The sequence below is a fragment of the Mirounga angustirostris genome, unplaced genomic scaffold, assembly GCF_029215605.1.
Source record: "Mirounga angustirostris isolate CCGP_5_RB_7025 unplaced genomic scaffold, mMirAng1.0.hap1 SCAF_9, whole genome shotgun sequence".
NCBI classification, from domain to species: domain Eukaryota; kingdom Metazoa; phylum Chordata; class Mammalia; order Carnivora; family Phocidae; genus Mirounga; species Mirounga angustirostris.
In genome coordinates, this window is record NW_026991717.1 from 39,725,995 (window position 1) to 39,749,055 (window position 23,061).

The window sequence follows — 23,061 nt, forward strand, 5'->3', positions numbered from 1 at the left end:
AGGTGATGGGTGGACGCTGAGTCCAGCAGCTGTGTGCCAGATGTGTGGTTCTGGGCCTTGGTGTACAAGGGACCATGTGTGCTAAGTGTCCCCAGGCCTCCGATTGCCTCTCTGTACCCCACACCCATCTTTGCCCTCCGTGCCACGGATGAGCTCATGTTTGCATGTGCCCCTGCTTTCTGCTTCCTGGCTGGGTTTGGCCAATGGGAGGCACATGTGGGAATTGGAGGGCGGGAGGAGAGAGGTTGGGGGATTTCTTCTCTACTCCTTCCCTGTGTGGGGCTCTGGCAGGGGCTGCACGCCCCACAACTCTGGTGCCCTTCCTCCTCAGCTTCAGCTTTCATTCGGCTTCTGCCACCCTCACTCTTCACTGTGCCTGCTCAGGACTCGGGGTGGTAATATCTTCCCACCATCGCAAATCCTGGAGTGTTTTAACATTCTTTGTGGATTCCCTTAATCTTACTCATGCCTCTGCAAATAGTCCCCTTCAGTAAACTCTGCTCAGTCCAACGCCTTTGAGTGGAATTCTGATGGTCTCTTTGAGTCTATATCTATCTTAGGGTGTCTGATTTTGTTTCATTAGGTCTGTGCCGTGGGTCTGTATTAGTGATTTGGATCCTTAGGACAACAAATCAGTGTGTTTTTCTGACTTCTCTGGCAAGAGGAGTTAGGTAGGGTAGGGAACATATCCTGGCATTTTGGATATAGCCAGGGGAAGGCAAGAAGCTGCTTCTAAGAGGTTCCCTCACATACCATGTCAGTCAGGAGAGTGCCTTAGCCGGCATCATAGCCAAAATATTTGACAATTAGTACATCATAGAACCCACCAATCAGAACAGGGCATTGAGCGCTGTAAACAGTCTCCTGGCAGAGTCTAGTACAGATGCTGACCTTAACACAGCTATTGAGTCTGGATCAGTATAACCTGCTGATGGCCAGTCCTGGAACGCATCTCAGCTTTACTTTCTCTCCTGTAACATGGGGCTGGGTTGCACATTTGGCAAGATGCTGCTTATATTGGTCTGGTTATAAAGGTCCCAGGGAGGGTCATACGTGAGGAGATACCCAGGAACAAAGGAGGGGACAGGAAGTTATCCCATCATTCCCCCCCCAGCCACCCTGGGATCTAGCATCCCCAGGATTTGGACATGCAGCGAGAAGGCTCAAGGTTGCCTAGTGCCCAGTGCCTCAAAGAATGACAGCCAGAGCGACCTTTCTTTTCTCTGTTTTGCTAACATTTGTCATTCCCTCAAAGAGGGTATCTTCACTCTGGTCTCTAGAAAACAGAATCTGAGGCCAAAATGTGTTGCTACTTTATGGAGGAGTGCTGTCCTGGGGAAGCAGGAGTGAGGGCAAGAAGAAGTGGGCCCGGGGAAGCAAGGAGAGTGAGTACGGGCAGTGCATCGTGGAGCGAGCCCTGCGTATGGGTGCTGAGCTCAGTGAGCTCCCTCTTGTCTTCAGAGAGGCTGAGTGCACCCCTGCATCCATCCAGGGCGAGGAAGGAGAAGAGGTTAAGCCCAGCTTCTGTCTCCCCACGGGTATCACCTTCTCACGCTTCTGGGTTGCGTGTGTGTGGGTGCTGAGTGGTTCCTGGGGTATCTCACACCTTAGTGGCAACAGGGAAGCTCCAGGGCCAGAGGGGGACTCATGGCAGGGGCATGAGGCCAGATTCAGGGGGATGTGCCTGGGTGAGGTCAGCGGAGGCTGGGCAGAGCCCACACAGAGCCGGCAGTGGCTGGGTAGGACACGTGGCCAAGGGCTGTGATGACAGGTGAGGCCAGGAGGGTCTGAGAGTGTGATGAGAGGTGGCTGATACAAAAGTGGTCTGACCAGGCTGGTGGAGCACACTGTGCTCTGAAGTCATCTTCGACTACCACTTCTTTCTCACCAACTGTGACTTCTCCCTTTCCCTTGTCCTGCGGGTTCAAGTCCAGTTCTGCCTCGAGCTAATGGCCCTGGATATGCTTGTTGTTGGGAATTATCTGGAAGACAGAGATGTTGCCACATTTGCCTTTCATTAGAATGTGCTTCCTGCTCATGAGGTGAGAACCCCAGGCAGGAATCTATCTGTGTGGCTTTGGGAGAGTGTGATCTTTCCTTCTGGGCCTCAGTTTCTCCATATATGAAGCCAGATGATCTTGAAAGTCCCTCCCTTCTTTTAAATTCTGTCTCTACAGAATGCACTTGATTCCCCTTGAGTGCAGTGGATCGTCCCACTACCTTCTTACCTGGTATTCCCCATATAGCCACATCACAACATAGCTGGACTGGGGTGTTTGGGATGTGGGTGGCCCCTTCAGGGACCAAATTTTGGTCCTCTGGTTCTAGAATTCTCCAAGTGGATCTGAGAAGGCATCATTCCCAGGCAGGGCTGGGACCAGAGTGAGGTAAGTGAGACCCCTAAGGTCCACACCTAAGGAGGTGCTCACCCTCAGGTGACAACCCTGCACTTGCACGACACTGAAATTGAGTGCCTCCTTAATTTCTTTTTTGAATTAAATTCCTATTTTGAGATACTTGTAGATGTGCATACAATTGTAAGAAATAATATCTTTTAGGGGTGCCTGGGTGGCTCGGTCGTTAAGCGTCTGCTTTCGGCTCAGGTCATGATCCCAGGGTCCTGGGATCGAGCCCCGCATCGGGCTCCCTGCTCAGCGGGAAGCCTGCTTCTCCCTCTCCCACTCCCCCTGCTTGTGTTCCCTCTCTTGCTGTCTCTCTCTCTCTGTCAAATAAATAAATAAAATCTTTAAAAAAAAAAAGAAATAATATCTTTTAGTCAGTTACCTCCAATGGTAACATCTTGCAAAATTATAGTACAATATCACAGCCAGGATGTTGACATTGGTACAGTCGAGATACAAAACATTTGCATCACCACAAGGATGTTGCTCTTTTATAGCCACACCCACTTCCTTTCCACCCCCAGGCAATAACCCCATTAACCCCAGGCAATGACTAATCTGTTCTCCATTTCTATCATTTTGTCATTTCACAGAATCCTACAATATGCAGCATTTTGTGATTTTTTTTTTCTTTCACTTAGTATAGTTCTCTGGAGATTCATATACCATTCATATACCAATATACCATGACCAACATTCAACAATCATTGTTGAATTTCATAGTTTGTTCCTTTTTATTGCTTAGTAATATTCCACGGAATAGATGTACCACAGTTTAACTCTTCACCCACTGAAGGACATCTGGGTTGTTTCCAGTTTTGGGCTATTATGAATAAAGCTGCTTTAAATATTCTTGGCTAGATTTTGTGTGAACATGTCTTCATTTCTCTGCATGGTTAGTTTTTAAGGAAACTGCCAAACTGTTTTCCAGAGTGGCTCTACCCTTTTATTTTATCACGAGTTATATATTAGTCATAGTTTCTCTACATCCCTGCCAGAATTTGGTGTTGTCACTATTTTTAATTTTAGCCGCTCTAGTTGGGGCATGTTTTCTAAACCACTTTGCCAATCTCAATCTCCCTGCCACCTTTTTTTTTTTTTAGTCTCTTTAAATTGGTGTATTTAGGCCATTTACATTTAATATAATTATTGATTTCTTAGGTCTTAAGTCTATCATTTTATTTTGTTTTTTGTATGTTTCTATTTCTCATTTCTCTGTTTTATTTTTCCTGCCTTCTGGAGGTTACTTAAACACTTTTTAGAAATTCATTTTGATTTATCTATGGTGTTTTTGTGTGTATATCTTTGTATAGCCTTTTTTAGGAGTTGCTCAAGGTATTTCATTATGTAGACATAACTTATGACAGTTTTCTGGTGTCATTTTACCAGTTTGAGTGAAGTATAGAAACCTTGTGTCCTTTTCATCCCTATAACCTTCTTATTTATAATATAGTGTTTAATATCAACTTCATTTCAATGGTATGCAAAACTTTATTTGTGCATAACTCCATTCTCTCTCTCTCTTTAGTGCTGTTATTTGTCATACAAATTATATCTTTATACATTGTGTGCCCATCAACACAGATTTATAATTCTTGCTTGATGCAGAAGTTGCAAACAAAAATAGATTTAAACTGTCTTTTAAAAACCCAGGGAAGTCACCCTCATGTGAGATCTTGAGGTCCCTAGTTGGCCTGCTTCCTCCTTCCAGCATTCCCAGTCTTCTTATGATTGTTTTACATATAATGTCCAGAGTTTTTAGTTGGACCCAGCAGGAGGAATAGGGGACAGTGCATTTTCATTATCTTCTGGGAAGTGGAAATCCTTAAGTTTTGCATCTTGCTGCCTCATGCTAGACTGACTCTCTTACCAAGTAGGTGAGATGAAGAGAAAGGACAAGAATGAATGTTTATTGAGGACCCACTGGGTGTTATTATACACTTCCACATGTAAAAATTCATTGAGTTCTCAGAACTTGGTGAGGATAGTTTTAATATATCTGCTTTACATATAAGAAAAAGCTGAGGCTAGGGGCACCTGGGTGGCACAGTTGGTTAAGCATCTGACTCTTGATTTTGGCTCAGGTCATGATCTCAGGGTCTTGAGATCAAGCCCTGCATTGGGCTCCATGCTGGGTGTGGAGCCTGCTTAAGATTCTCCCTCTCCCTCTGTCCCTCCCCTTCATCCCCCCCACCCAACCCCATGCACACATAGGTGTGTGCCTACATACACTCTCTCTCTCTCTCTCTAAAAAAAAATCCAAAAAACCTGAGGCTGAAAGAAGATCTGTTCATACAGATAGGAGGGGCTGTGTTGGCCTTGAACTGAGGCTCTCTGACTTCAGTGCATGAGCCCTTTCTACTAGAACTCATTGAGTAGCTAAAATCTGAGTTTGCCCCTGGCACTGCAAGGCTGGGAAACATTCGTTGTGACTCTTCCTTTTTAAAAAAAGTGTTTGTTTTTTGATTTGTTTTGTTTTAACTTTTTATTATGAAAATCTTCCGAGGAATAGAAAAGTGGAAAGAATAGTACAATTAAAAATCCATATACCATGACCAACATTCAACAATTGTTAATGTTTTTGTATACTTCCTTCATCTATGATCTTTTTTTGCAGAATAATTTTAAAGTAAATTACAACATCATGATATTCACTCCTAACCATGTCAGCATACATCTCCAAAAATAAGCACATTTTCCTGCATAATCACAAGAACATTATCACAACTGGCAAAATTAGTAATTTCCAAACATCCTTTCCTCCCGCCCCCCCTCAAGATTTTACCTATTTATTTGAGAGAGAGAGAAATCACAAAAAGGGAGAGGGACCAAGAGAGAGGGAGAAACAGACTCCTCACTGAGTGTAGAGCCGGATACGGGGCTCGGTCCCAGGACCCTGAGATCATGACCTGAACTGAAGGCAGATGCTTCACTGACTGAACCACCCAGGAACCCCAGTAATTTCCTAACATTTTTTTTTTTTTAAGATTTTTTACTTATTTGCGAGAGAGAGAATGAGAGACAGAGAGCATGAGAGGGAGGAGGACCAGAGGGAGAAGCAGACTCCCCGCCGAGCAGGGAGCCCGATGTGGGACTCGATCCCGGGACTCCAGGATCATGACCTGAGCCGAAGGCAGTCGCTTAACCAACTGAGCCACCCAGGAGCCCTCTTTATTCTATTTTTTACTTCTATTTAATTTTTTAAATTTAAGTGGTCTTCACGCTGGGCGTGGAGCCCAATGAGGGGCTTGAACTCACAATCCTGAGATCAAGAGTTGGACACTTAACCAACTGAGCCACCCAGGCGCCCCTCCTAACATTTTTTAATACCCAGTCCATATGAAAGCTTTCTCTATTGTCCCCCAAATGTCTCTTATAACCATTTTTTCCCCAAACCAAGCTCCAGTTAAGAGTCACGCATCACTGCATTGCTTGTGTTGTCTCTTTGTCCTATTTGATTTGGGTGGTTGCTTCTAAGCTCTGTAGGGTCTCATTTAGGTTAATTTGGGCGGGGCAAGGGGGAAGTTGTAGAGGTGCTTGGATCATAGCTGGCACTGCCTGGCTCAGTTTCCCTCTGGGGTCAGAGTGCTCCTGGGGATCACCTCCTTCTTGTAAGGAGGCCAAGTTGTAGCACAGGAGGGGATCTGAGAGGTCACCCTGCCCGCACTCATAGTCTGCGTTGAGGATGACTGAGGCCTTGTGCACCAGTTTCTCCGCTGGGACCCCAGAGTCTGACCTGGATGCCCACTCCCCCTCTATTCGCCAGTTCCAAATGAAAGAACAAAAGTGGCCTCCTGCGGCCTCTTGAGCAAGCAGACCGTGGTAGGTGCAAATCAAAGTGATTTTCCCCCTGGGCTGCGGAGGACTGATTATGTTCTATAAGTAGGGTGCAGTGGCCTGCAGGGGGGGCAGGCCCTCGGATCCAATGGGTCAGCGCTCTGACCTCTGACCTCTACCACGGTCTCTGCTGCTGCCCCACCAGAGAGCGGCGGGGCGCACAGGCTCATGCAGGTGGAGCTTTGCAGAAGGCAAAGGAGCAAAGCAGAGGTGCTGTGGGTTTGCTGGCAGAGAGGCAGGGGGGACTGGGGCTGATGATTGGGGGCTAAGACTCCAGGAGCCCCTCTCCCTGAGGTGTGAACTGAGGACAGGGCTTTCCCCAGCCAAGAGAGGTGCTGGCTGGGTGGGGTCGGGGAATAGCGCTGTTTCACGTGGCCAGATGCCTCTGGTGAGTTCTATTAGGCCCTTGAGGGTAGAAGGGCCAGGTCAGCAAGGCTGAAAGAGAGTGGTGCCCTTCCTGTTACCATTCACGTGTTCTTCATACCCCTGCTTCGGTGCGAGCAGGGCCCGGCCGTGTCCCTCTGACAGGATGCTGACATCCCCCTGGGGACCAGAGCTCCAGCGGAGGAGGGCGCAGCCCTGCTGGGCAGTCAGTACTGAAGGAAACCCAGCCACAGGCACAAAGGGCAGCTTCCAGAAAGGAAAGGATTTCCTCAGAATTCTCTGTCGGGTTGCTGGCTGGGGACTGAGGTGTTGCTGCTGACAAAGGGCCGAGAGAGGCTGGGGGTGGGGGGGCGGGTCAGGATGTGCGGGATGCCAGAGGCAGGTGCACGGGGCCTAGGGAGAGCCGGGCCTTGAGAGTGGTGGGAGATGGGGAGCAGTCTGCCAGGCCAGCAGCAGGGGCTGGAGCACTGCCCCCTTCCTCACTCCGGCTGAGTGGCTGCTGCTGAAGAGAATGGAACTTGACCTTAGCGATGAGTGCTGTAGGGCCCACTCACGGCGGACATGATTGCTCTTCATTGCTACTAAATATTTCACTGTAAAAACACAGGGGTCCGAATGGGCCGCCAAGCTGGCGCTGGGTGTTGATTGCTCTAATGTGTGCAGGGCATGTGTATGTGTGTGGTGTGTGTCTGTGATGTGCGCATGCACGTGTGCGTGTGTGTATATTAGGGTCTCAATACTTACCATGGCTTTGGCCCCTATCTGTCATTCCTCTTTCTGGACACTGGGGAAAGCCCCGCCTCTCCCCGCACTGGGATAATGGCCGGGTCTGGACGCGTGTTGCCTCCTACCCTCTGCGGCTCTGAGAGCGGCGGCGGCGGGCTGGGGCGCCCTCCTTGGCCTCCCCAGCCCCACATGCAGCCTGGAGGCTGAGGCGGGGAACAGGGGGCACGGAATGGAGGAAGGGGGCCGTGTTACTCAGGCTAAGGCTGGGAGGAAGAAGCCAGGGAGGAGTGTGGATGGACTGGGGTTAGGGTGGGTGAGTGAGAAGTGTGGACGTCACTGGGGTTTCCCCGAGGTATGAGAGCTTCTGTTCCAGGCCTGTCGTTGGGCATCGGGGGCTGTCCCTTCAGAGACCCTTCTGATCCCGAATGGCATGGAGGCCATTTGGTCCTGACCACAGCCCCCTCCCAGATGAGGGGTGCACGCAGGGTCAGCCCAGCCAGCTGGTCTCGGGTTTGTGTCTAAACACTTCTGTTTGGCAGTGGGGAGTTCGAGGGATGCCTTGGATCTCAGCAGTAATCCCTGGGGACCAGACCCTACCTGGGACTCCAGGGAGGCACACTGGAGTCCTTGGGCTGCAAAGAGGTCCCAAGGAGGCCTGCTCTTACCCTGCCCATCCCTGACTTCCCTGGAGAAAGGAGTCTCCCCACTTTGTGGTTTAACCACCATGCCAAGAGGCAACTTCTGCCTTTGTCTAACCTCAATCCTTCCTGTTGGAGCTATAATGCGTTTGTCTGGATGCCAGGGGAGACGGGGATTGGGGGCTATGTCACGGTCCCTTTGCTGGCTAATTTGAGCTCAGTCACTAGTCTTCTGGGGGCTCTGGAACTAAGGTGCGGGGAGCGTAACTGATGATAAGAAGTAAGATCCCTAACTTCCTAGAGAGAAGAACTACCCAGGAAAAGAAGCACGATTTCTCTAGAAGAAATAATACCCAATTACCCCCTAGAGGTTTTCACAAGGGGTAAGAAAAATGTAAGCAAGCAGGAATCAGTACATACAATTCAGATATTCAAAACAGTCTTTAGATTAATGGTATGAGCTTTCATAAGAAAAGTACTGTTTGATTCTATTTTATTTTTTGTAAAAATAAAACTTGCTCTTCATAGAAAACTAGAAAAACCCAGAAATGTATAGAGAACCCAAATCAGCCATGATTCCATAAATCAGGGCCTACCTCATGTTTGCATATTATGTTGATTACGCTTTTTTTTTTTTTTCAGGAAGTGATGTAAACTATAATACGTCTCTTAGAACCTGACCCTTGGCAGGTACTTCTATTAATAAAATTTATACTCTGAAACCCAGTGAGCAGAGAAGCGAATTTACATTCTGGAAAAATATGAATTTTTTTTTTTGCCATTGACTATATATACCTGGAGATTGAGATTATTTTGAAAAACTGTCTGCTGGTCAGAGTTTACTTGTTTCTTATATCCTAGCTGAAGAATGCCTTCTGGGGGCGCCTGGGTGGCATAGTCGTTAGGAGTCTGCCTTCAGCTCAGGTCATGATCCCAGGGTCCTGGGATCAAGCCCCACATTGGGCTCCCTGCTAGGCGGGAAGCCTGATACTCCCTCTGCTTGTGTTCCCTCTCCCACTGTCTCTCTCTGTCAAATAAAGAAATAAAATCTTAAAAAAAAAAAGAAAAAGAATGCCTTCTGATCTGGTTTTCTTTATTTTTTAATTCGATATGATGGACATGCAACATTGTATTGGTTTTAGGTATACAATATAATGATTTGATAGATGTTTATATTGCAAAATGATAACCACAAGAAGTTTAATTAGCGTCCATCACCTCTCATAGTTACAATTTTTTTCTTGTGATGAGTGCTTTGATGTTCTACTCTCTTAGCAACTTTCAAGTATATAATACAGTGTTAAGTTGCAAATACACAATACAGCACTGTTGACTACAGTCCCCATGCTGTACATTACATTCCCAGAACTTACTTATCTTATGACTGGAAATTTGTGCCTTTTGACCAATTCACTCATTTTGCCCACCCCCACCCACCTCCTGTTTCTAGTAACTACAAATCTGTTTTCTGTATCAATGAATTCTTTTTTTTTTTTTAAGATTCCACATATAAGAGATGTCATACAGTATTTGTCTTTTTCTGACTTATCTCACTTAGCATAATGCCTCCAAGGTCCATTCACACTGTAGCAAATGGCAGGATTTCTTTCTTTTCTTTGGCTGCATACTATTCCAGTGTGTGTGTGTGTATGTGTGTGTGTGTGTGTATCTTCATCACACATCTTTATCCATTCATCCATTTATGGACATATAGGTTGTTTCAGTGTCTTGGCTATTATAAACAATGCTGCAATGAACATGGGGGTGCAGATAGCTTTTCAAGTTAGTGTTTTCATTTCTTTTGGATAAATACCCAGAAATGATGGAATTGCTGGGTCATAGGGTAGTTCTATTTTTAAATTTTCGAGGAACCTCCATACTGTTTTCCACAGTGGCTGCACCAGTTTGCATTCCCACCAACAGTGCTCCATTTTCTCCACAGCCTTGCCAACATTTGCTATTTCTTGTCTTTTTGATGATACTCATTCTGACAGATATGAAGTGGTATCTCATTGTGGTTTTGATTTGCATTTCCCTAATAATTAGTGATGTTGAGCACCTTTTCACATATCTCTTGGCCATTTGTATGTTTCCTTTGGACAGAATACACTTGATGTAGATTTTGAGACCTGCTTTTGCACTTGATTGTATAGCTTGAGAATTTCCCCATGTTATTAAAAATTTCTAGACAATATATTTTTAATGGCTGCATAATAGACCATTTTGTAGATATACCATAATTTTTTTCTCCAAAGTCCTCCTGGTAGGTATTTAGACTCTTTCTAGTTTGGACTACATTATGTAACATTTCAAGTGATATTATTATACTGTTGATGTGTCCCAGCTCCACAATTACCCATGTAAGTAGAGACCCGGGGCTCTGAGCTGGGCTGAGGGTCCAGGAGCCAGGTCTGGGCACGGGAGCCTCTGGAACCCACCTGGGTAGCAGGGTGCAGGCCCAGGTGATGGCCAATGAGTACACAAGGAGTCCAGGAGACTGGGCAGAGAGCAAGCCAGAGGTCTGAAGCAGATGGTAAGAGTGGAGATTTGAGGGAGGTGACAGCTAGAAAAATACCCAGGGCAGTAGGACTGGAGATGGGAGGATAGGAGGCATGGGGAAGAGGGGAGGGGATGGGGAGAATATTTTCAGCAGTGACATCTACATTTTTTGGATTGTCACTGCTCTTCATAAGAACAGTTTTGAGTTCCATTCCAATATGTGTAAATTGGTTAATAATGTATATACATGTGCTGCTTATCCATGTACACTATGTATTTAATAAAGATTTTTTCCTTCTCGATAAAGTAATACAAATAGAAGATTTAATTTTTTTCTCCTTGCTTACCATGGATCTATTTGTTTACCTCCTTTTGGAGAATACCGGCTAGAGAGGGATGGGAAGCTGAGCTTGGGTCCACACAGAGGGTTGCTGGGGCCCAAAGCTATGAGGGCATCCAGGTGGAGAGAAAAGGGCCCATGGCAGGGGGCGGTTCACAGTCACACCCAGTGGGTTACTCCTGAGACAGTTATTTGCATTTTTACATGGGATTTGAAAATCAATATTCATGGTGAGCTTCAGGCTTGCTGCTGACATTAAGATCACGTGGGTGGGGAAGTACTAAGGTGGGAGCAAATAAACTGGGGAAAATCGAAGAGCTTTATGAAGGGTCACAGGAATGGTAGATGAGGAACAAAGTGAATGAGAATAAAGGAATATATATATAGCAGTGGTTTCCAACCTGGGATCCCTTTAAGAAGTATTTCCAAAATTTCAAAAAGAATCCTCCTCCCATCTGCTGTTCAACATTTATCCATGTTGAGACCGTTTTTCTCTGCTTTCATCTGAAATGCTGTCAAGTTCACATGGTAGGTAGCTTCATGCTGGTCAGAAGCTCTTGACTCGTAGTTATGAATGTCTTTGATTAATTTAAAGTTGGGAAAACTATTTTAATTATTTCTTGGTAAATGTAACTTGTTCTATGGGCACGATTTCTAGAAACCTGGAGGCCTTGTCGAGGGGAAGGGCCCAGGGGGAATTTATAAAATGCGTCCTCACCAGAGGAGACGTTGAACTCCTGCTGGGCTGGTAGGATGTGGGTCTCTGAGCTACCCATTAGGATGCAGTCAAGGACAAAGGAATTTTGGAGACTTTACAGATATAGTTGGAACGTAAAAACATAAGTGCTGTGAGAGACAATGGCCTGAAAGGCAGAGAAAATTGGCATTTAATGAAGCTGGAGATGAGACTGCTGAGAGGACACAAAACATTGAATGATCAGATAAGACTTTCATGACTCAGGAACCTTACCCAGGATCAAAGTTTACGAATAATGTCAAGAACACAGGAGGGACAGGTGAAGCTGGGAAGGGTCCGGGACCACTGAGGAAGCCTACCAAGTCCTTTCTTACCAACATGGGGCTCACTCTCAGAACCCTGAGATCAAGATCTGAGCCGAAACCAAGAGTCAGATGCTTAACCGACTGAGCCACCCAGGAGCCCCTAAACACAAATTTCTTAATGAACCTCTCTCTATACCTGCTTGAAACCCTTCAGTAGCTCCCATCTCTCTTGGGATAATTTCCAGCTCCTTAATATGGGCCGAAATTGTCTGGCACCTTCCTGCCTTCCCAGCCTCATCTCCCACCACTGGTTCTCCCCCTGAGCGCCAGCTACACCGGCCTTTTAGTGTTCTGAACACTCTATGTTCCCTCCGGCCTCAGGGCCTTTGCACATTTTCTCTGCTTGGAAAGTGCTTCTTGCCACTCACCTATCTCTGGTGAGCTCCTCTTCCTTCTGTCACTCACAGCTTACACTGGTACCTCTTGGGCCTCAGCTCATAGCCTCTCATGGCTGCATCTTACTCCGGCCCCCCACTGTGGCAGCTAGTTCCACGCAGGCCTTGACCTGCTTTGCACAGGGGTGATCTGACAGGGTCTCACCTTGACTCAGCCCCAGGCCTCTGGCTTCCTGCCCCAGGACTTTTCTGACACTGAGATGAGAGACCCCAAGCAGAACCCACATACCAATGTGGAATTGCAGAGGAGGTGACACCAGTGTGGCTGTCCCTAGACAGTGGAGACGATGTGATGGATAAATATTTCTCCGTTTCATTTTCTGGGTAGACACGTCTGAGCTGCTCCTCAGGAGTCCCAGCAGAGCGAGCCCAGCTGCGTATCGTGTTGGCCAACTCGACAGTGAGTCCTTGTGTCGTTGGTCTCTCCTCTCACTCTTCTTGTCCCTGTCTCCTACCCTCTGGGATCGCCTCCCAATTAGACTACCTGCATGCATGCCTTTGGCTCAGGCTCTGCCTTTGGGGGAACCCAGGTGACACCTACTTTGCTTAATACTGTACCTCTTGTGCTTAACATGCTGCCGTAGTAGGTGCTTACCAGCTTTTTGTTGCACAAAAGAATGAATGAAATGAAAAACTTCTGAAGAGGCTAAGGGAGTCATTGGGTATGGAATAAGGGCAGCCATATTTTTTTTTAAAGATTTTATGTATGTATGTATGTATGTATTTATTTATTTAAGAGAGAGCACAAGCAGGGGAAAGGGTGAAGCAGGCTCATGCTGAGCAGAGAGCCTGACATGGGACTTGATCCCAGGACCCTGGGACCATGACCTGAGCCGAAGGCAGACGCTTGACCGACTGAGCCACCCTAGCGCCCCAGGGGGCAGCCATATTAACAAAATGAATCTGCTTTAGCTCGGGACCGTGAACAGCTGAGGGAGGATGGGTTACAACATACGGAATCGTAATGGCTTTGGAGTAAATGAACAGATTTTTGCCATAACCAAAAGTACCAAAGGGTCTTCATGAAATGTTAAAACGATATATTGAGCATAGGCCCTACCCTTGTCTACTGATAATGTATTAACGTATGATACTAATCTGGAAATAGAAATGCATTTAAGGATTTATATTGATCCAGGGATTGTCTGGTTTGTGCTGGTGATCCAGGGAAGGATGTAGTGTTTGGGGATGTCCTCACGACTGTCTCGGTGCTGACCCATGGAACAGCCCCTCTGGCGGGGTAATGAATAGGCCCTTGGTGGGATGGGTATTGTGGATGGGTTTCCACCCCCGGGGCTCTCCCAAAGGCTCTACTGATCACCACACCACAGTCTTGCTCATAGGGCTTCCTAGCAGGTAACAGACTTCTTTCCTGATTTTATTGGGAGTCTCATACCTTATTATTATCATCACTCCCATTCTAAAGATGAGGAAACTGAGGCTTGGGGAAGTTAAGTATCTTGCCCGTTAAGAAGGTAGGGTTTAAGCCAGCTTTTCTGACTCCACGTTTTATTTCCTTGGTACCTCGGGGCAGGCTCCACGGACGCAGAGCTGGACACAGGGAGGCGTGTGCGGGTGATTCACTGAGAGCCCTGGCAGGTGGTTTCACATGGAGTCGAATTCAGCCTGATCATGGGGGGAGCTCTGCAATGGGGATCCCATTGCAGGGTCTCCATCCTTGGAGTGAGGGAACTGGGCTTATGTGTCAGGGTCCTCCTCAGTTGCTGGCGTGCCGTGATGGGGTGGGGTGGGCTCCCGAGAGCCTCCCCTGCAGGAAGCTCCCTTCACCCAGGCAGGGGGGGATGGGCATCTTCAATAGTCACAGGGACTCCAGGGGTCTGGGAAGGAAACACTTGTGATTTTAAAGGGGTCAGGACCAGATGTGGTCCTCACGGGAGCACCTTGGTTGACGTGAAATTTGAGGAGACTGAAGAGCACCAATATTCTGCGTGCCCCTCTCAAGCATCCCAACCCCTTCAACTTCCAGGGTGTCCCCCGGTGGGGCTGGTGTGTGTGCACGCACGTGTGTGTGTGTGTGTGTGTGTGTATCTGTGCGTAGTGGCCTTGCTGTCTAGCATCCCAGCACTCTTTTCTCTTTCAGATGAACACTGACGCTCGTCCACTCAAATGAAGGTGTGTTTCCTGGTGAACTAGCTCATTTGGTAGGATGAGAGGTCCATGTGCCCGTCTGAAGAACAGAGTAGGAGCAGCAGACAAGGAGGTTGCGGGCCATGTTTGCCTCCAGAAAGCTGAGTTACAGTTTAGCGAGGCACCGGCTTATCTTCCTGTCTCTCCTTCATTCTCCTTCTTCCATCTCTCCTTCATTTCTACTTCTTTCTAAAAGACCCAGCACTCTCCCTCTATATTTCTGGCTTGGCTAATGTCTTATAAGGATCCCTGGATTATATTATCTTTGGGGTTAGGAACCTCCCTCGGACTGGGGATACCTCCAATGGGGTGGTGCAGACTGAGGCTCCGTCCTCAGGTTGATAGCTCTTTGAGGGCAAGCACTGGGTTTTCCTGTCTGGCATGGTGTGTTCCTAGGGCAGCAGATGCATGTCTTGCAGCAGAGAGAAGGCTCTCTGGGGGCAGGGGCTGTGTCTCCCCCATCAGACAGGGAGCTCCCAGGGGCAGGGCCATGTCTCCCTCATCAGACAGGGAACTCTCTGGGGGCAGAGGCTGTGTCTCCCCCATCAGACTGGCATCTCTGGGGGCACGGCTGCCTTCTCTGTGAAATGGAACTAGTCGTTGTTGGTGGTGACTGGTTTATGCCTCTGTCCTTCCATCAGGATGTGAAAAGCTTGGGTGTTCATTTCCAAAGCCAACTCCTTTCTTCTGGGTGAGGGAAGCTGTGAGCCATTTAATTGTTTCTGGAAGCACCAATCCTTAGCCTTTGGGTCTTTCTTTGGATCAAGAAGCAGAGGAGAAAACAAACAGCTGTTCCTCCTTTGAAGACAGGGCGCTATGAATGGGCTCTAGCAATAGCTCCCAGGGAGCTGGGTGCAGGGTGGGGGCCCGGCAGAGACTGGCAGAGACGCGCTGGGACATCGCACCATGCTTTCCTGCTCAAAGGGGAGAGATATTAGGATTGAGGCCACTTGGAGGAGTGGAAAATGACCTTCTGACGAGGAGCACTGGAGGGCATGGGGGGTTGGGGTGCCCCCTGAGAGAGCTAGAAATGTTCCAATGAGCCTGGTGGGTAGGTGAGGGATGTCACACTGAGTCTTTCCCTTCCCTCTTTTCCCCTGTCTAAACTTGTCTCTCTCCTGGGGGCTCAGGGCTCTGCCTTGTACCTCAAAATCCTTTACACTCATTATCCTCTGAGGCCTGTGGACAGGAGGTCTCCCCCTGTCTTGCAGATGAGGAAACTGGGGGTCAGGGAGATGAAGTAACTTGTCACATGGTATACGCAGCTAGAGAGTGACAGAGCAGGGATCGGAACGTAGGTCTTCTTGAACCAGAGCCCTCTCTCCATCACGCCACGTCCAAATGCCATTTTGCCAAATGAACAGCTAGTACCAAATCGTAGGCGCATTTGATGTTTGTAATATTTAAGGAGGTCGAGGGTAGTACAGTGGAAAGGGCCCACACTGAGGTCAGAAGGCTTCACCTGCCAGCCAGCGATCTCAGCTGAGTCACTTAGGGTCACTGAAACTCGTCCCTAACCATGCTGGTCTTCCCTGCTTTACAGGATGGCTGAGAGGCTTATCTGGTGTAATGTGGTGCTTCGGAGCCTTACAAGTGGAGGCAAATCCTAGCCCTGGTGACTTCTAGTCATGTGACCTTGGGCCTCAACCTTCTCCTCTGTGGACTGGAACAGTTCTAAAGCCTATATCCTAGGATTGCTATGAAGATTTTAGCAGAATGCCCTTTTCAGAGTAAGCACCCCAACATTTGTTGAGCTACTGTTTAGTAGGTTTCCTTGTTAAGAGTGTAACCCAGGGCGCCTGGGTGGCTCAGTTGGTTAAGCGACTGCCTTCGGCTCAGGTCATGATCCTGGGGTCCCGGGATCGAGTCCCGCATCGGGCTCCCTGCTCGGCGGGGAGTCTGCTTCTGCCTCTGACCCTCCCCCCTCTCATGTGCTCTCAGTCTCTCTCTCGCAAATAAATAAATAAAATCTTTAAAAAAAAAAAAAAAAAGAGTGTAACCCAGGCATCAGCTGGAGTCTCCCAGATCCTAGTGATCTAGGGAAGAGATGCTCCAATGCCACGCCCATGCTCTCCTCCAGATTTCTGCGACCTGACAGTGGTCGGTATAGGGGTCACCTGGACTGGGTTGATGGCTCGGTCTGAAGCCATCTTGACCTCAGGGCCTCTCCCCACCCCTCCTGTCCCCCGTCACTCCTAGGCCTCATCTCATCTAGCCTTTCTCCATTCTAGAAGGAGTAAAGCAGACCGTGGTCTTCCCTCTCTGTAGCACCTGCTTCATGGTGTCGTCCCCACGGCACCCCTCTGTGGTTGGCTGGCTGGCTTCAGTGATCTCAGACCCTCAGCTTGCAGGTCCCACAAGGGGTACATCAAAGTCTTTCCTCCCCCTAGAGACAGTTCCCTCCCTAAGGAATTCTGGCGCCAACTGTTAACATAATGGATTTTTGCACTCAACTATGTGACGCGAAGCATCAATTGAAACCCCTGTGTAAGAGCTTAGCGTCAGGAGGGACCTTACAAGTCAGCTGAATCCTTTGTGCTTTGGCCTTGACAGTGTGTCTATAATAAATAAAATGACCATTTTGAAGAGCAGGCTTTCCTCCAGCCTGGGCTCAGACAGGAAATGTGGTCCCCACTGCAAGACAGGACAGCAACACAGGGTTTGCTATTTTGGGGGGTTTATGGTAAAAACAGTGACAGTGCTCTGGTCCTCCTTCTGAGGCAGCCCTCCATCAGCCCTGGCCTGATTTGGGGGAAGAAACGTTGACTCCTCTCTCCCTGGAAGTCCAGCCAGGCTGTCTTCATCCCCATCAGCAGGTCCTCTCCAGGCGGCAGTGTTAAAAATCTCCCCTGTGAACACTCGCAAGATGTTAGGTTGGAATACAATTGCAGCAGGAGGGACAATAAATAAGCCAATTTATTTTATCTCACCTGCTTGGAGTTGGGGTATTTCTTAAATGGAAACAAGCAAATTTATGCAAATTACATGCAAATTAGACCCTTCCTGGATTAATAGAAAGGAAATTGAAGTTCTGGGTAGTGCCCAGGGCCTGTGTAGAGTGTATTGTGAATCTCAGTGTGCCATGCAGGGTGGGGGAATGGAGTCACTCTGGGGATGGTGTGCATGTCCTGAGATCCCAAGTTGGGTGGGAACAGTCAGATCATCTGGAATGTCCCTCTGGGGGGTCTCAGGTGGGCAAGGATTTCTGACAGGTTGCTATCTGGCATTTTGAACGGTGCTATGTACTCCCTCTTTCCCCTCACTCCTTGCCCATCCTACCTACCTGGGACCTTGCTCAGTTCGGTTGCATACATGTTGGAGGAAGGCCTCTGGAAAGCTCTTCCTCAGTCACCAAAGGCTGCTCTTGCCAATCCCCACAGAGGGACATTCTACATTATTCCTTGCATCTGCCTTCTAGAACCCTTTAGAAAAGCTTCACTTAGTGTCTACCCCGAATCCTACTAGCTACAGAGTAATGTGTACCTTCATGTGTATATCCTAAATGGAGACAGAGTATCATAAAGGTCCTCGACCATGGCTTCACGTTGGAATCACCCAGAGAGCCTTAAACAGGCTGAGATTCCAATTTGCTTGCTCTGGGGACCCACATGGGCTTTGGGAATTTTCAAAGCTTCGTGATGATTCCAATGTGCAGCCTGGTTGAGAATTAGTGGGACTAACAGTTTATCGGTAGGATGGACATTTAATGACCTGACTTCCCTAGTTGTTCCTTGGAGCCAATAAGGGCCCCAATCATTGAGCACCTACTAAGTGTCAGGTATCTTAGCTGCACGGTCTCTTGCAACCCTCTCAAGAGTCTTGCCAGGTGAGGATCATCCTCCTCTTCCCCATGAGGAAAGAGGCTCAGGGAGGTGAAGTTTCTTTCCCAGAATCACTCAGGGCAGAAGCAAGCAGAGGCAGGATCTGAACTGGGGTCTGTCCGACTGGAGGCCCCCAGCTCCTGCTGTCCCCTCCGGTGGTCCCCCTGGAAGTTGGCCCAGCAGAGCAGGGAGGGAAAAGGGCCTCAGCGCATCTTTGTGCAGGAGCGCAGGCCTCCAGGCCCGGGTTTGGGTTTATTGTTCCCTAGCTTTGTGACCTTGGGCCGAGCCCTTCCTGGCCTTTGCCATTCTGGGCCTACCAGGGGGATTACAGTGTGGAGCCTGGGGTGGGTGTGAGGATTAAATAAAAAAAAAAAAAAGAGACAGTGCTTTGTAAACCATGAAATGTGATGCCCACATTAATTATGTTTCTCGAACTTCCCTTTCTCACTGCGGGGGGTATCACTGCCTCCCTCTCGCTCAGCACCCCAGACACACAGGTGTTTTGAGCATTTGACTCACTTGGCCTCCCCTCTCTCCTGCCAGAGGATTCTGCTTTATCCTCTCCGCTCGACAGAACACAAGCAGCTGGGGGCACCTGGGTGGCTCAGTCGTTAAGCGTCTGCCTTCGGCTCAGGTCATGATTCCAGGGTCCTGGGATCGAGCCCCGCATCGAGCCCCGCATCGAGCCCCGCATCGGGCTCCCTGCTCGGCGGGAAGCCTGCTTCTCCCTCTCCCACACCCCCTGCTTGTGTTCCCTCTCTCACTGTGTCTCTCTGTCAAATAAATAAATAAAATCTTAAAAAAAAAAAAAAAAGAACACAAGCAGCTGTCTCCCTGGGAGAGTCAGGTGGTAATTAGGTTAAATAATTTAAAGTAACTTTTCATTTTTAAATAATTCCAATTTGCATTTGTGCAATGTACTTTTCTTCTGTCCCCCACTCCTCCTCCACCACTGTCTTCCTTGGCCTATTTGTTTGTTAGTTCATTTATTTATTTATTTAAAAGTTTGGGGTATTCCCCCCGCCTCCCCGCCCCGGATAACCAATTTGCTCCGAATGGCAGCTAGCCAGTTTGATTCAGAATAACCACAGATTGTAAGGCGAAGGCAGGAGGTAAAATCTGCTGACTTGGAAACGTCTGAAAGGCAACTTTGCCCAACCCCCCTTGGGAAAGGAGGATAAAGAAAAGACGCACAGGCGATGGTTAACCTTCGATTTTCTGCAAGGGGGTCCACGTGGTGCTGGGTGGAGGCTGGGAGAAGATGTGCCAGTGCTGGGGTGGGGGTGGGTAGCAAAGGAGCAGGTCCACAGAGGAGGCTGTGCACTGGGCTCAAGGCCCCCCCCCCCGCCCCAGTTGGAGCTGCAGGGCCTGGGGCTCCCCATCTGTGGATTGGGCGCCCCAGCACCCTCCTCAGGGTGGGGGCTTCTAGGAGCCCACATTTGTTTGGAAGGTTCAGCGGGCTGACACGCAGTGAATACTCACTTGGGGGATCCAGGACCTGGGAGCAAAGGGAATTAAGGCCTTTGGGGTGGAGACAGAGAGCTGGTAACCTGGCAAGGTCTTTTCTTTCTGCCTTTTATTTAGATTGTAAGTGCTGATAGAATTTTATTTATTTTGAACTTTTTTTTTTTTAAGATTTTATTTATTTATTTATTTGACAGAGAGAGACACAGCGAGAGACAGAACACAAGCAGGGGGAGTGGGAGAGGGAGAAGCAGGCTTCCCACGGAGCAGGGAGCCCGATGCGGGGCTCGATCCCAGGACCCTGGGATCATGACCTGAGCCGAAGGCAGACGCTTAACGCCTGAGCTACCCAGGCGCCCCTATTTTGAACTTTTTATATAGAAATTATTTCATGTTTATAGGAATGTTAGAAAAATTGAGGTTGTTAATATTTTACCATACTTTCTGGCTCTTTTGTTCTTAATAGGAAGGGATTTTGCCCCCCCTCTGGCAAGGGCTGGAGAAAGCTTTGTTGTCACACCTGAGTTGGGGGGGTGGGTGATACGGGCATCCATAAGGTAGAGGCCAGTGATGCGGCTGAACATCGTAGGATGCCCAGAAACCCTCCCCCCCATCCCCTGCCCCCACACAGAATGATCTGGCCCAAAATGTCTGCAATGCCCGGGTTGAGAAACCCTGCGGGGGGTGTGTGTGATTGTGTGTGTTTGTGTGTCTGCGTGTATCCAAACTGTTTAATAGTTGTAAACGCGATGCCCCTTTATTCCTAAAATGTGTATTTCCTAAAAGCAAGGGCATTCTCTTACATAACCACAGCTCAGTTATCAAAATATCATGGAATTGACATTGATACTGGGACGCTGAGGTCTGATGCTGGTGGGAGTCCTCGGGGAGCATGTGGGACTCAGTGTAAAGGGCACTGGAATCGGACATGGAAGTGACAGAAACTTGGGCTCTGGTCTCTTGAGGTCATGCCACACTACCCTTGACAATCTTTTGTGATTTTCCTCCCTGCAAACTGGGGCTGACAGAGGTTCTGCTGCCCGCCTCCCAGGACTGTGGGTGAGGTGACATAGATGGGAGAGGAAGGGCTTTGCATGAGTCCCGGAGATGGCTATCCTGTCGCCCACTCCACTTGGGGCCCTCCTGCCCGGAGCAGAGATTGGGTGTGAGGAGCTGCCTCCCTGGTGGCTGGTTCCTGGTTGTGAAACGCCAGCTATGACCAGGCTTGGGGTGTTGACAGAACTTCCGGCTTCCGGGCCACACCTGGACTCGGCCACTGGACCCTGCAGAGCAGGTGGATGTGCCCAGTGGCAGGGAGCTGGCTTCCTTTCCTTTGGAAGGGGGTGACCCTGACCTGGGGGTGCTGCTCTGTTTGCCCTGTTGTACAGAGGCCAGAGGCCGGGGAGGGGGAAGAAGGAGCTGCCGGGTCTGGGTGGCTGAAGACAGAGAAATGCGTGGCCACACAGGTTCCTAGATTCTACTTTCGCTCGAGAATGAGAACGTGCTTCGTTTTTCACCGAAAAGTCCTTTGTAACTTCCGTGTTGGAATTGTCCCAAAACAATATGTTTGAAAATTTGGAATTAGAGAGAAGAAACAAACATTTATTAACTGCTTTCTATGTACTGTCACTTTCATATATTTCCCTTCTTTTCATTCTCCCTCCTATCTTGTGAGATTGATAGTAATTAATACATTTGTTAGGAAAGGAAACTGTGTGGGGCGCCTGGGTGGTTCAGTCGGTTAAGCATCCGACTCTTGATTCTGGCTCAGGTCATGATCTCAGGGTTGTGTGATCAAGCCCCACATGGGGCTCTGTGCTGGGCGTGGAGGCTGCTCTCTCTCTCCCTTTGCCCCTTACCCCTCATTCCCTCTCCCCAGCGGGGAGAGGGGAGAAAGAAATGAACCTGGGTTCAGAGAGGTTGAATAACTCACCCAAGGTCACACAGCTGATAAGTGGCAGAACTAGGATTAAAATGTAGATGGGATTTACTTCAAAGCCGGTGTTGCCTCTGGTTTAAGCCCTGGCTCAGCCATCGCTCTGTGACACTGGGTAAGTTTCTTTCTTTCTTTTTTTTTTTTTTTTTGTTTTGTTTTTTAAAGATTTATTTATTTATTTGAGAGAGTAAGAATGAGAGAGAGTACATGAGAGGGGGGAGGGTCAGAGGGAGAAGCAGGCTCCTCGCTGAGCAGGGAGCCCAATGCGGGACTCGATCCCGGGACTCCAGGATCATGACCTGAGCCGAAGGCAGTTGCTTAACCAACTGAGCCACCCAGGCGCCCAACACTGGGTAAGTTTCTTAACCTCTCTGAGCCCATTTCTTCATTGGAGAAGGATGATAATCATGTCTGTCCTAGCTGCCAAATAGGACAGAGAGAAAGTGCTTTATAAACTGTCCATCAGTTAGCATTTTGTTATTAGCACGAGGGGAATTCACCTTTGGGCTTCGTTCCTCGTGCACCCATGGTGTGAATGGGTGGGGGCTCAGCAAGGGATTTGGCTTAGCAGGGTGAGGGCCAGTCAGTGACGGGCAGGGTCCCCTAGTGATGGAGACAGAGAGTACACCCATGACTAGATACACATCAGGTGCTCCGTGCCTTTTCTCCAGGATGAACTCCCACTATGTGCAGCTACCTGGCCTGCTCCCTGTCCCCCATCCTCCTTTCTGGAAGCCACGTTCGGTGACCTCTATGTCCTTCAGAGAATGATGCCAGCTCCTTCAACACAGGGGTAGAGAAGAGATGCCTGCAGCATCACCATGCTTTGGGGCTTAGGATAGAAACTGCCACAGGCTGCCCAGGTGTGGGCTGCTTCTCCTCCACAAACTCTGGGCTCTGGGCCCCACCATCGACCTCAAGGGCAGCTCACCATGAATCCCTCTCCCTGCCTCCCGGAGGGTGTGTGCATGCGATTCCTTCCCTCCCCTGTACCATCTCAAGTGATGGAGAAGCCTGAGAATTACGGGGCTTGTCAGGGAGCACCCTGGGTCCAGGGCTCCTGTGCACCTCACTCTTTTCCACGCCCCCCTCTGGCCAGGCAGAACTGAACGTATGAGGAAGGGTGCAGAGGGCTGCCTCCCCCACCCCAGGAGCTGCTGAGGGGGTCCTGACATCCAGACAGGATTTGGGCAGGAAATGACCAGACGTGCTGATGGGAAGGGGTAGTTCTATGGCAAAGAGAAGGGCAGGAGTGGTGGCTGCTCGAGGTCTGTTTGGGGTTAGTCTAGCCCTCTGGATCTCTGATGCCTGGCCGGCCAACCCTTTAAGCCCTGCCTCTTGAATTCCTAGGGCTCTCTGGAAAGCCCTGTTGCCTGGTTTCTGCGTCCGATGAGCTGGTCTACCTGGTG